Here is a 13,499-nt window from a genome sequence, read left to right as displayed (position 1 = left end):
GGGACCATCAAATCATCTAGTCCAACCTGCTGTCTTGCACAAGCCATTTCATTTCCTCCAGATACCTCTGTGATAGGTTAGACCCCACTTCTGGGATGCCACCTGATTTAATGGGGTTTCATGGAGTCCCTTCTGCTCCCCCAGCCTGGATCCCTGATTGCTGATGTAGGCTCTCTCTCTCTAAGTCAGCTCTGTGTGAGAGGATTCATCCAGCACTCACCTGCACACCCCCTTTGGGGAATAAACCCAAAATAATACTGTCTTGCAGTGTACAGAAAGATCTGCACAGTGCAAGCTCATAAAAATTTGCTCTCTCCCTTACTGTGAAGAGAGATATGCACAACTTCTTGCCCCCCCATTAGAAATTGCACAAACTAGGTTTAATAATAAACAAACATATTAACTATAAAGGGCAGATTTTAAGTGATTATAAGGGATAGCAAACAGAACAAAGCAGATTACTGAGCAAATAAAACAAAACATGCATATTAAGCATAAGATCGTAGAGTCTGGTTTCAAGAAGTAATTTCTCACCCTAAATGTTATTTTAGGCAAGTTGCAGAGTTTCTGTAGCTTAGAGTTCCAGTTATTTCTTCTTACAGACTGGAACCCTGCCTTTCCCCTCCGGTTAGTTCCTTTGTCCCTCCAGGTACTTTCAGCAGTCTTTCTTCTTGGGGAGGCAATGGAGGAGAGTCCAGATTAACCCGCTTGCCCTCTTCAAAGACTCATGGTCTTTTTCTAATGGCCCATTAAGGCTGATTGCTTACTGGCTAGTGGGCGTTTCCCCAAGTACACACACAGTTGTAATTGTTACATAATCAATATTCCTAACTTCAGATACAGAAATGATACATGCATACAAATTGGATAATCATATTCAGTAAATCATAACCTTTCCAATGATATACTTTATGCAAGATAGCTCCTGTAAGATATTAGTTATGCCAAATTCTTATCAGTACCATATTTCTATGAAGAATATGGGGTGTAACGTCACAATCCCTACAGTGCACTTCCAGAGACTAAGCTGTTCTGTGCTCTGTCTGCAGCACACGAGAGAATGAGGCACCATGAATGTCCAAGGTCCCGGCCGTAGCAGGGAATTGATGAGCTGAGATATGCCCAGATGATCCTAGCAGGCAAACTGTGCCCCACGCTGCAAAGGAAAGTGAATCCCACCCCTCCCCAAAGTTCCTGTTAATCTGACCTGAGGAAAATTCCTTCCCAACCCCAAATGATCTGTTTGACCTGGAGCATGTGAGCGTAACCCACACACCACCTGGATGTGGTGTTCTGTTCCCTCTGGTGGCACAGCAACCACTTAGAGATGAATGAGTCTGCTACAGCCTTAGCTAAGAGCCAGGTGGCTTTTAGCTCATGCAATAGAGGCTTATACACTGAGCTCCACAGGTCCCAATTTCATCCTGCCCGCAGCCAACTGCGGTCTGTCAGTGTTACATGAGCACAACACATCACCTGGGCATCTAAGAGAGGATTCTCTGAATCACCTCAGAGCACTGGTCCACGGCGTCTGGTGTCCTATCTCGACCTGTGGCCACTCTCTGAAGGTAATCTGTTCTGCATCTCTCTGAAGACAGAAAACTGAGAAGCCTTCAGACCCTTCACTCAGATGAGAGCAGGCCCAGCTGGTGGGGAAAGCTAGGGCTCAGGCCCCATCTCATGGGATCCATTGCAGGAGAGAATCAGTGCAATGTCAATAAATTTCACTTCTGACACCAGTGCATCAGGAACAAAAATCCCTTCAAGTGAACAACTTTACCACACTCCGGTGTCAGTTCCAAGACATAGCAGCGTTCATCTTAAATTTCTCATCACCTCAGCGCGCTGTAAAAGCGCATTGATCCCCAATAACATTTAGCTACTGCCATGGGATCAGGAGGAAGGGAAGGTAGCTAGGGCCTGCAGTACTGTCCACTCCTCTGGGTATGAATCCCATTTTCAAGCCCTTTGGCCTCCCAAGTATTGTTGTATAGAGGTGAGACAGAGAGGGAGCAGCAGGGAGGGGTGGGTGCGTCAGGCTTTCCCTCAAAGAAGGCACCTCTATTAGTGAGCTCAGTTAGAGACTACAGTGAAGACCCCAGCACGAGTATCCCTGGCCCCTGGCTGTCTCAGATGCGTGGTGTTCTCTGTCTACAGCTGAGTGTTGGAGACTATCTGCTTCCATTCCTACTGACAATGACAAAATTAGGCTGAATTTGTTCTACACCCAAGGACACAAAGTACCAAAGAGACGCTTGTAAAACACTTAAGTTACCTTCATGAGCACGTACTTTCACTCCTCTTTAGAGACAAGTTAATCCTTTTCAGCCAATAATATAGTCAGTGAATTCAGCCTCTTTCTGTCTGGTGATTTTCTATCTGCCAATTAACTCTCAGCCAGTAGCACAGTCACAAGCAGGTCTCCCGGAGCGTCCCCTATTCAGAACATATGGATTCCGGGTCACGTAGACCGCACCCGCTCCGTGTGGCGCTCTGTCCTCTAGGGGTGGCTGAGCTGTACAGAGAGGTTGATGAGCAGGCTACAGCTTTAGCTAGCAGTGACGGCTCTTAGTTCAGGCAGTGGAGACTCAGGCCAAGGTCCTTAGAGGTAGTTAGCGTCCAACTTCCACGGATTTCTTTGGAAGCTAGGAGCCCAAATATCTTTGAGGAGTTGGGCCTCATGCCTTAAGATCCAGGGTTCCAGGCTCATTCACTGCTGCCCGTACAGGGTTACCTGGGGGAACGGGAAGCGCTCCAGAGACCGAAGGCCCGCAGCATTCTTTCTGCTCCCTGACTGAATGAACATAAGGCTCCGAAGCAGGTTTCCCAGGAAAACACAATTACAAATCTGGCATTTGCCTTCTGCAAATATTCCCCACTAGTCACTAAAAACCGGCTTCTTCCAGGCACATTCCTGCCACCAAGCACTTCACTGGGTCACTCATGGGAAGGGCGCACCCAGGTACAGGGAGACAGCTCTAGCCAGTCCCCTTGCTGTACTTGAGTGGACAGTCACAGAGTGTGCCCCACTTAGCTTGTTTCTTAAGCACATGAGAACTTACTACCCTCTTGTGCAGCACAGGCCCCATTGCCAGAGCAAGGCACCAGACGTCAGACCTGGCATTACCTGCAGGCCTTTGCAGGAGGGGCAATGGGGGGAGGATGAAAGGGATAGGGAAAGCAAGAGTGGAACAGAACAGAATAAAGGTGACAGAGAAAGGCAAGGGAGAAATCTCCAGCAGCGCCTATGGCTAGAAAGTAAAACCAGCCCAACCCAGCAAGATGCAGAGAGCTGAATGGCATCTCCTGCTGTCAAACCATCACCAACTTCCAAAAGCAACATCATGCTCAGGCAGTTGCTAAGCAATGAGGGACCTTAACATCAATCTCGCCTAGCAACTCGGGCGCTGTAACAGCCATAATAATACGTGAGCAGATGCCCTGCCTTTCTGGGTTGTCCAACCATTGTCAGCGGCAGCCTATGCCTGAGGACCCAGCTTGGCATGGCAAACATCACACCTGTCAATTCCCAGGGTGGTTTTGACATGGGTTGCTGTGTGTTTCATTTGTGTCTTTGTGCTGTGGATTCTGTGTGTCATAAGTGATTGCAGAGTAATTTTAACGTGGTGGGCTCGGACATAAAACCTAGAGGGGAGTTAAAGAATCTTTCAGCCCCTGAATTCCACTCATGCCAAGGGCCTCTTGCCTTCAAACACAAACACCGGGGGGCGGGAAGGGGGGAAGACAGTTTTTAATAATGTCACATGAAAAACCTGGTGGACTTAGACATTTCTCAAGGAAATAAAAACTCGCCTCCTCTGGGAAAGCAGCACCAAGACAAGAGGATGTTGGCCCCATGCTGACACTCAGGGTCTCCTGCCATCCTGCCAAAAGCACAGAGCACAGATGATGATGATGATATAGGATCTAATCATATGCTTAGGGTCAACAGCCTCAAAGCCGCACAGGAAAGCGGGCGCACCCTTGGCCTGTGTGTGCAAAATCAATAGCAACCAGACAACTTCACACACAAAACTCTTGCACAGCCATGCTCGTGAGCACAACCAGCATCAAATCAGAGGGAGGGGGCTCAACATGCAGGTCTCTGTGTCAATTCAGCACTAAATTCCATTGGTAACAAGCACCTAATCCATTCTTTCAAGCACGTCATTTTGCACATCCCTCCCACCAATGCATGTGTGCAAATCGGGGGTTCTCAGGGAGCCTTGGCTCAGGGGCGCTGGGCTGCACTTGTTCACATGGGTGCAAAGTGGGTCTAAGCTAAGCTGTATTACACATTGCAGCAGCTGAGCCCCCAAATACAGCACTTTGTTATTTTGAATTTCCAAGTTATTGCTGCTCTTTTCTTCATCGGGGGTGGAGGTGGGGGGTGCATTCAGCACTGGAATAAATACGGGCCCAACTCCAAGTCAAAATGAGTCCTGTTCCCTTCCACTGGAGGCTGTTTGCAGCAGAAGATTTAATGGTTTAACAAAGCTGCAAAATGACAGCTGAGCCAGTTGATAATGAGCCTTAAAACAATATCATAGGGCATGAGCCTAAAGTCCCCTGTGATGAGCCCTCCTCCCTGCGGTTCTCGCCTTACCGTCTCCTCCCATCCTGACCCACCTCTGCCATGAGCTGGGTGAGCGGCATAGCTGGCATCTCATCTGTAAGCAAAGCCTGGGGGAGAGTAGAACTGGCCAGGGAATTTTTTAAACACAACGTTTTTCATCAGAAAATGCTAAATTTTACCAAAGCTGAAACCACTCGCAGGAAAGGGCCAGTTCTCATGAACTGCCCGTGTCAAGAAACACTGGAAACAAGTTTAGAGATTATAGAAATGTCCCATTTTGACATTTTCAAAACTAAAAGTCCTGAGTTTGAAATTATTTTGAAATGGTTTGAAATGATTTTTTCTTTCTAAATTTAAAGTAATTTACAATAAAAAGTCAAAGTTGAAGCCAAACATTTAGAAATTGTCAAAACATTTTGATTGACCTCATTCAAATTTGGGGTGGGGGAGAGGCTTTTCAGTTTGTGAAAATGTTTGAGATTTTGACAATTTATCCCAGTTCAGGATGGGGATTTTTTTTTTGAACTCTCCAATTCTCACAAGACAGGAAACTGCTTCCCACCCAGCTTCACTACTGATCCTTTTGCTCTGTACACAGCAAAAACACAATCCGAGGAGACTGCAGGAGCACATTTAAATTGCAAATAACCATGTTCACACAAACATACACAAATGTGCCAGGCCTAGCTACACACAAACACTGATGCTTGTCTTGTTTCTGGTGGCTTCTGAAACATGGAACACAGAGAGACCGCTAGAGGGCTCTCAAACTCTTTCAAGGAGTTCTACCCTATGTTAGACTGGAATGGAACTACTTACATATTCCCCTCCCCTTAACCTTCCTGAGTCACTGGTCTATTCAGACTGCGAGCTCCCCAGCAGGGTTCCTTTGAGTATAGCTCCTCCCACCGCAGCTTGTTCCAGGGCATCACACCACCTTTCTCATTTAGTGATGCAGGACACTTGTGTGGCCCCTATCTGCCTTCCACACCCCAGACCTGGCTGCATTTCCATGGTCATGTATGTACATGGTTTGAGAACTTTTCAGAGTAAAAGGTGTTATAGAGTCAAAAAAAGGTAGTGTACAATAAATATGAATATTGTTCACCTGTTCACACTAAGGATGTTTGTGATACCACAGAGAAGCATATTTAGTTCTTTGTTTTTATAACGGACTGTTCCACTGAATGAGGTTCTGGACCATGCTCCTTACACAGTTACCTGGAAATGCTCTTCAGTCTCCTGATATCCTTACTTTGCACCTGGGATCCAGGGCATCTCAGCACGCTGAATTACCAAACACACTGGGATAGTTTTACTTCACTGTTTATTTCTGAAAATGCTTAATTCCAGATTAACACTTCCTCATTCAACCACCAGACGGCACTCTGTTCCCTTGAATACTGAGCATCTTCCAAGCACAGTGCAAAGCAAACCTCTCGAGTCGGTCATTCCACGAGATGTCACTTTTAGTCCTGAATTTACCCACGTCCTACATAAACCTGCCCACCCCCCAGTTTTCTTACTGAAAGTCATTTTACAGCAGAACTAAAAAATCCTCGCATGGATGTTATAGCAGTGTGCCTAGTGGCTAGAATACTGGACTAGGATTCAGGATATCTGGGTTCTATTCCCAGCTCTATTGACCTATCTCTGTACTGCCGTTTCCGCATCTGTAAAATGGGATAATGATACTTGTAAAGCACTTGGAGATCGATCTATCATTAGAGGAAGGAATCACGTAGGTGCTGACTTTCCTGAATAAATGTGTCCCCCTCATTTTAGGGCTTTGTCACACATTGCATCCCACATTTGGACTTTATGCACCCAAATTCAACCTTATGTTCAGCAGTGATGAGGACCCACAGCTCCCACTGAGGTCACTGGCTGCTGCAAGTGCTCAGACAGGCCTTTTATTTAGGTGCCTAAATATGGATTTAGGAACCTACATTTAGAAACCCAGCTTTAAAAATGTTGGCCCTAGTGGTTAAGAGACTTACCCAAGGCCACACACTGAGTCTGTGGCAGAGCCAGGACTGGAATGTAGGAGCCCTGTCCCCCAGTGGCACTAGGCCATGCTGCCTCTCTAATTCATAGCTGTCAGTTCACAACTGAGAATATGCGGGAATTCTCGATTCTTCCCTAGCTCAGATCCTTCCCTGGCAGAGGGAGGGACAGGCTGATTCCAATCACACACAGAATACATGACCTGATATTAAACAATAAGCCCCACACGATCAAAATAATAAAACCTCCAAGTGAGAAACCTCCCTGCACCAGCAAGGAGTGAAGAGTTGTTTGCCATGGGACCCATAGCGCACCCCCTAGGCAACACAGCACCCTTACCCATCTCTCCATTGGTGACCCCAACCTAAATTGCTGCCCCTTTGATTTTTGCTCATCGTAACTTCCATCGAAGGCCGCATGACACAGGCCCATCATTTTATAAAACAGCCATGGCTCGGCACCTCAACTGAGGATCACAGCCCCATTGGCCGGGCCATTATACAGAGAAGACAGTCCCAGCCTCGGGGAGCTTGCACCCATATGGTGAAATCTTGGCCCTACTGGAGTCAATGACAAGACTCTCATTTACATCCCTGAGGCCAGGATTTTGCCCAGGTACCAGACAGAATGCAACTGGTGAACAGCACAAATGAGGAAGGAGGAGTGTGAAGCTGGGATGATGAAGCCACAATAAAACAAAGAACATTTAGCAGAAAAGCAGACATAACACAAAGGGCCAAACCCACCCCTGAAGCAAATGTCTGCAGATCCAGTGAGGGTTATGCCCACTTGCCCTAGGGCTGAATTTGACCACACTGTTTAGCTCACTGCTCCCCACCTATTGCACTTACTGACCTAAATTCCTCTGCTATCCAGCTTCAGGTGCATCGTTCTCCTCCCATGCTATGCATCCAGTCTGATACCTGCTTGCACAGCCATGACAGCTGGGAGGGGGCAACAGCATCCGAACACACCTGGGCAGCATGGAGCAGGTCCGCCTCTGCTCAGTTCACACCGGTGCAGTCCCAGGGCAGCTCCCTGTGCATTTGCCTCCGCCGGGGTGTAACAGGGCGTGCTGAGCCAGGAGCTGACCAGCACTCTGGCCCTCACCTTCTCACCAGGACACATTAACTGGGCCCTGACTGAAAGACAATAGGTACCAGTTACCTGAGTAGAGGGGGTAACTGGGTGGAAGTAACCTGCAGCAGCTGGGACTATCTAAGCAGGCAGGAAGGCCGGAGTAGGTAGGCCTGGCTGTGCTAATTCTGCAGAAGCAGGTGGGGGAAGCTGGCTATAAATAGTACATAAATAACCCTCCAGGCTGTGGCCTGCGGAAGGGATATAATGAAGCACGGAGGTGAACACTTGCAGCGGGGTGGTCAGTTACTGAGACTGGAAAAGATGCTCAGGGCACCACTGCGTGACAAGGGGGCAAAGCAGGAATGCCACAGCTTCTGGCCTGCTATGCCACAGTCCGGCCAGGCTCTTGGGGTGCACAGTATGGGCCTAGCCTTTGTTACCAAGAAACTCAGGATTTGGGTCGTTAACAGGCGGAGGACTGGATGCTAAGTGCAGCACTGGAGGCAGATTACTCCAGACTGCAAGCCAGAGTCACGACAAACAGCAGGGTGCGTCCGAGGAGCCAGTATCCTGGTGGAAGCTTGACGGAACGGCCAGGCAGTCGCAGACTGCTACACTGGGGCTGTACTGCCAGCTGAGCTGGTGGAGGGCGTGCCCAGGAGCCCAACGGTGATGTGCCTGGCGCTGGCAGGGGTGAGCTGGAACTCCAGAGCTGGCACTTCCTATAGTACTACTTGCATTGTAGTAGCACCTGGAGGCCCCAGCTGGGATCAGTTGTGCAAGGTGCTGTCCATACGCTTCGCAAGACAGTTCCTGCCCCAAAGAGTGTATAGTCTAAGACAGACAAAAGGTGGGACAAAGAAGAAATTATTCCCCAGGGGACCTGAGGCACAGAGAGAGGAAGTGACTTGGCCAGCGTCACACAGGCAGCCTGTGGCAGAGTCAGGCACTGAGCTCACCTCTCCTGAGTTCCAGGCCAATGCCCTGAGCCACAAACCATCCTTCCTCTCTGCTATGCAGAGCACTAGAGGCCCCAGACACTTGGTACCTGCCACCACTCAGGGCAACAAGCAGGACTGGAGGTGACCATCTCTGTCTGCAGCAGCCCTCTCCCAACACGTCAGGCTCCTCATCCACGGGGACAAGCAGCTGCATATTGGCCCTACGGCATGTGCAGCAGGACTGACTCCTACTTCTCTTCCCAGCTAGAGCTCGGTGCAACGTCTTTACACGGCAGTATGGGCTGGGGGCTCTTTGCCTCCAAACAGCAGGAGCTAAACTGCAACTTTCTAACTTCCAAGAACCCATATCTGATCTCTTGTTTTCACAAGTAGTAAGGCATGGGGGTTTTGAACAAGTCAGATGCACAGCTGCCCACGTAAAGTGAGCACTCCCTTGCTTTGAGCATCCACCTATAGCTGGCTGTATTCTAATAGGATTTCCAAAGTACAGGCTGCGTTTGGGAGCTCCCCAGGGGCAGGAGCAATGCCAAAACCTGAACAAATAACTCCGTAGAGACACTGCCATCATCCAAACAATAAACCAGCACAGTCTGAATAATGGAAATGACTGGCTGACTGGGACAAACGTTGCATACCAGCTTTTACAGATAATTCAGTGGGGGTCGGCCTAGCACATGGCCACTGTACAGCCTCTCGCTGTGCCTGCCACGTGCCCCCTTTGTGCTTGTGTTCTGTCTCCTGCTGAGAAAACTGGCACAAAGAAATAAATGAAATACTGATGAAACACAGGGGATCAAACATGCAGGGATTTATTAATCCTTGGTTAGAAATCAGGCCCACTGTGCAGCTGCTGTTGATAGCTAAAACAGCAGGCAGAGCACGGAATGACTGAAGGATTTACCGGTCGCTGTGCATGTAACTTAATTTCCCCAGGATGGATGTGGTTGAAAGGGCACCCAATGCAGAACTGTGTGTTCTGGGTCTCCATCACATATGTCCCGCTGGAGCGCAATTCTCCCTCTGTAATGTGGCAAAGGGAACCTGACTTCTCGTTGCCCTCAATTCCAGCCAGTTAATATTCTTGGTCCATTCGTAGGGCATTTGTGGGTCACCATGTGGGCCCCCCAACATGTTAGATAAGCAGCCCTGGCTATTTGCACTGCTGGAACTTCTGCCAGAGGCCTCCTTTTGCTAAGGTTCTTCACTATTCCCCTCCAGCTCAGGGGGTGTCATCTGGAAGGGCGTGGAGTCTGCCTGAGGGGGCCAGGCTGAGGACGAGAAGAGCTGGAGTGCTTCTGTTTCTCCCCCTTTCCGGAAACATGGGCAAATAGCTGAGGCTGGTGCTTCCCTCGCAGCAGGAGCTCGCACTTCTCCAAACAGCTCTGGCAGGCAGGGAGCAGAAGAGAGAATGAAGGTGTCCATTGCAGTATCATGCGAAGCGCTGCACGTACACGGACGAGCCTTCGGAAGGTCCTGGAATTTCCTTTGGATGTATCTGCTACCTCTAGGGTTAGTTGCAGAAAACAACATCAGCGTCTTTGAGCCAGCGAACCAAAGTGCTGAAGGTGACAACACAAGGGCTGCTAAAGAGGAGTCATGAGCCCAAATTCGGCCTTGTGTTAAGTCTACTGTGTGCAGCTCTGGAAGCACAAATGGCCCTTAAGTGCCCTTCCCAGCCCTGGAGCATTCCCCCCTGCATGAAAGAATCAGCTCGTGCCACCCTTGCTCCAGCCACTGCCACAGAGACAAAGGGGAATGGCCAGGATGTCCAGGCTGCCAGAATGGGTGCTGGTGGTCCTTTACACCCAGGACAGGTGAGGTGGCCAGAGGGCCTCAGGATCAAGGAGCACCAAGGTCACCATTGACAGTCCATTTCAGCTGCTCCCAGTGCTATCAGCCACCACTGAGATCTAGGCCATAGTTCCTTGTGAGTGAACATGCCAGGTAGTTGCCTATAGCATTGGCAGGGGCTATGGCCCTTTGAACAGGGATCAGATGAGTCTTGTTGTCAGGGAAAAGGTTTCGGAATCCACACTGAGAAATGGTACAGCACTCAGAACGTGGTCCTTTGGGAATCTGTACAACTGACAGAGCAGTTAACTCATCAATCCCTTCTCTCCTGAGATGACCACTCCACATTGATGATGTCCCCCAGGGAAGACATGCTCCCCTTTGTGCTTTATAGCTGTTGGGGGATCTGCTGCAGGGCCCTGGAGCACTTACGGGTTGGATTCCACAATCTGCAGAGCTTTGGGGACCTTGCTTTGGACGTTTACTCTCATCATCAGTTTCAACAGGCCTCTCTTCCAGGCCAGAATCAATGTCCTGGCTCCTGAGGAATCCCAGTAGGAGGGAAACACCCTATTGGGTGTTTCTTGGTTTTCCCCCCTGCCCTTGTTTTCACTGCCGCCTTCTCCTGGGGTGGGGTGGGGAGGCAGCCGAGGAAGAGGACTCTGAGGGGGTTGTTGGTGGAAATCTCAGGAGATGGTGTGGCCTTCTGAGGAGCTGGGGGATGGGGTGGGAGAGGAGCAGGGACATGAGACCCCTCCAGCCCACAGCCCCATGCGGGTATGCACTCTGACAGGGCTGTATGTAAGCCTTGGGGAGGAATAGTTTGTTGACCTCCACAGTGTGGGTTTGATCAGGACCCCTGTGGGGGAAAAGTAATGTCATGGCAGAGGCTGATGGGGAGTATATGGGACGTTGCAGGGTGGGTGGGGCAGTACCAGTGTTGGAGGAGGAGAGCAAGGAGAAGAGGTCCCCCCACAAGCCCTACCTCTTTTCATTCTCCTCTCCCTAGTAAGGAGAAAGGAAGGCTGGTGAGGCCCACGCTGGAGCCTTCCCGATCCAGCACCACTAGGAGCTGTTCTGAGACCAAACATGGAGGAGACTGTGGCAATTCCCTGCTAGAGCTGGTGCCAATCAAAGCAGGAGCATTGGAGGGCACTTTCCCCGCTCTCCAGGGAAGAAGCTCCCAGCAAACAGCTCGAAGTGGCTGCAAGCTCATCCTCTTCACCCCCAAGGCAGCTGCCGGACTGAGGCTCCGTAAGAGGCAGATCCTTTTACCACAGCTGCTGGGGAGTGGGCCTGGGGGTCAGGGTCCAGCTGTTCTTGCCACTCTACACGTCCCCACTTAGGATCACAGTTCAACAAGCTCCCATGAGAGGAGAGGGAAGGGGGAGCATGCTGCTAAGCCCCAGAAGACTAGTGGCTAGAACCTCAGCTCCACTGAAATAAACAGAGCTACACTGATTTACACCAGGTGGGGAGCTGGCCCATGTCCCCCAGAGGAACAAGTGGAGATCATTCTCAGGGAGCCAGAGACAGCAGTTCTGGGCCTTTCATAGGCTCCTTTTGGGTGCCAAAAACCTTTATGAGAGCAGTGGCTGAGTGCAAGATGGGCATGGTTACCCAGAAATCTCTCTTCCAGGCCAACGGATCCCAGCATATGAGAATGGATTTCCATACAGCCCAGAAGAGCTTGTCTGTTTCAAATAGCAGATGAGACACAAAGTCTAGCAAAGCAAGAAGCTTACTCCTTCCATGGAGCGGGATGTCTTGTGATTAAACTACAGTGGGAAGGTGCCAGGTTGCACCCAATACCCCGAATTGTTTGAGTTCTTGTAATTCTGAGTATTTCTGAGAGTGCAGACTCTGCCTCCATGGCAGCATTAGTTTGGGTTTTGATTGTTCTTACGAGTACAAACAGCTCTGAGCAGAACCTGAAGGTCACTGAACTCAGGAGCAGCTAATGCTAACACCACACATTCCTTCCGTACTAGAAAGTAAAGAAAGCTGCGGGTGCTGTGGAAAGACCCAAAAGTGGGGCAACAGAAGTTCTAGCTAGAACTACATTCTGCCCTCCCTTAGACCAGTGAGGTCGATGGGGGCTCTTGGAGCTAAGGGAGGACAGCGTGGGCTCTCAGATTTAAAGGTGGGAGCCCACAGGGGCTCGGGCACACTATTCCCAAGCTTGCTCGCCTCCGATTTTAACCTTACACTTAAAAAAAAAATCCAATCCCCCTTCCCGCAAACGCTTCTCTATCCTGTCTCCGGAAGAGCCTTGCCCTATGGCCACACCTCATCAGAGAGGTGGAGTTCAGGGGCAGAGGGACAGTTTGAATATTTCATCCCTACCTGAGAGGTCTCCGGGTGTTCCCTTGAAACCAGAGCATTGCAGTCAAGACAGAGTAACCTGCTCACAGGTTGGGGCCTGCACTGAGACTCCACTTAAAAGCAGATGATCTATCTGCCATAATGACCAGCTGCATCATGTCTGGAGCCCCCACTGTGGATAGTTTCAAACATGAAGTGAGAGTGACATTGAAGTGGCAGTAATTTGAATAAATGGAGATTGTTCACATCCCCACACCTGAGTAGCACAAACATAACCGCATTGAACTCGGTGCCTCTGCTGTTGCACTGTGGATTTTCACAGCTGATACACTATCATCTCCCCTTTTGCAAATCTCCGACAACATTGCTACCTTCACTGTTCGGACATTATGCGACTGTCCAGCTAGGAAATTCTGTAAATTTTGTATATTATCTCACGGCAAATTATCACCTGCAAACCTCTAAAATGTTACATTGAAGAACATGTGCCCAGCTTGTGAGGATCCCTAATTTAGGGAGCGAGCTTCATTGCTGGAAGATTTGTTAATACAGATTTTGTTTTCAGTAAATTTTGGCACATACTATTGAGCCTGTTTGGTTACTGATATACACCACTAGGAACCAGCAGTCTAAGTACTAACCAGAGCAAGCCTGGAATACAGACTGCACTGCTGAGGTCTGGGGTTTTTTTGTAAGCCATTTCCAAGGGAACAATTCTGTCTTACAGACAGGCCATCAGATTCTGTGCTTTGTCGGGA

The sequence above is a fragment of the Lepidochelys kempii genome, chromosome 13 (genome assembly GCF_965140265.1).
Source record: "Lepidochelys kempii isolate rLepKem1 chromosome 13, rLepKem1.hap2, whole genome shotgun sequence".
Taxonomy (NCBI): Eukaryota; Metazoa; Chordata; order Testudines; family Cheloniidae; genus Lepidochelys; species Lepidochelys kempii.
The sequence above is the reverse complement of the archived record's forward strand: the minus strand, read 5'-3'. Positions refer to the sequence as shown.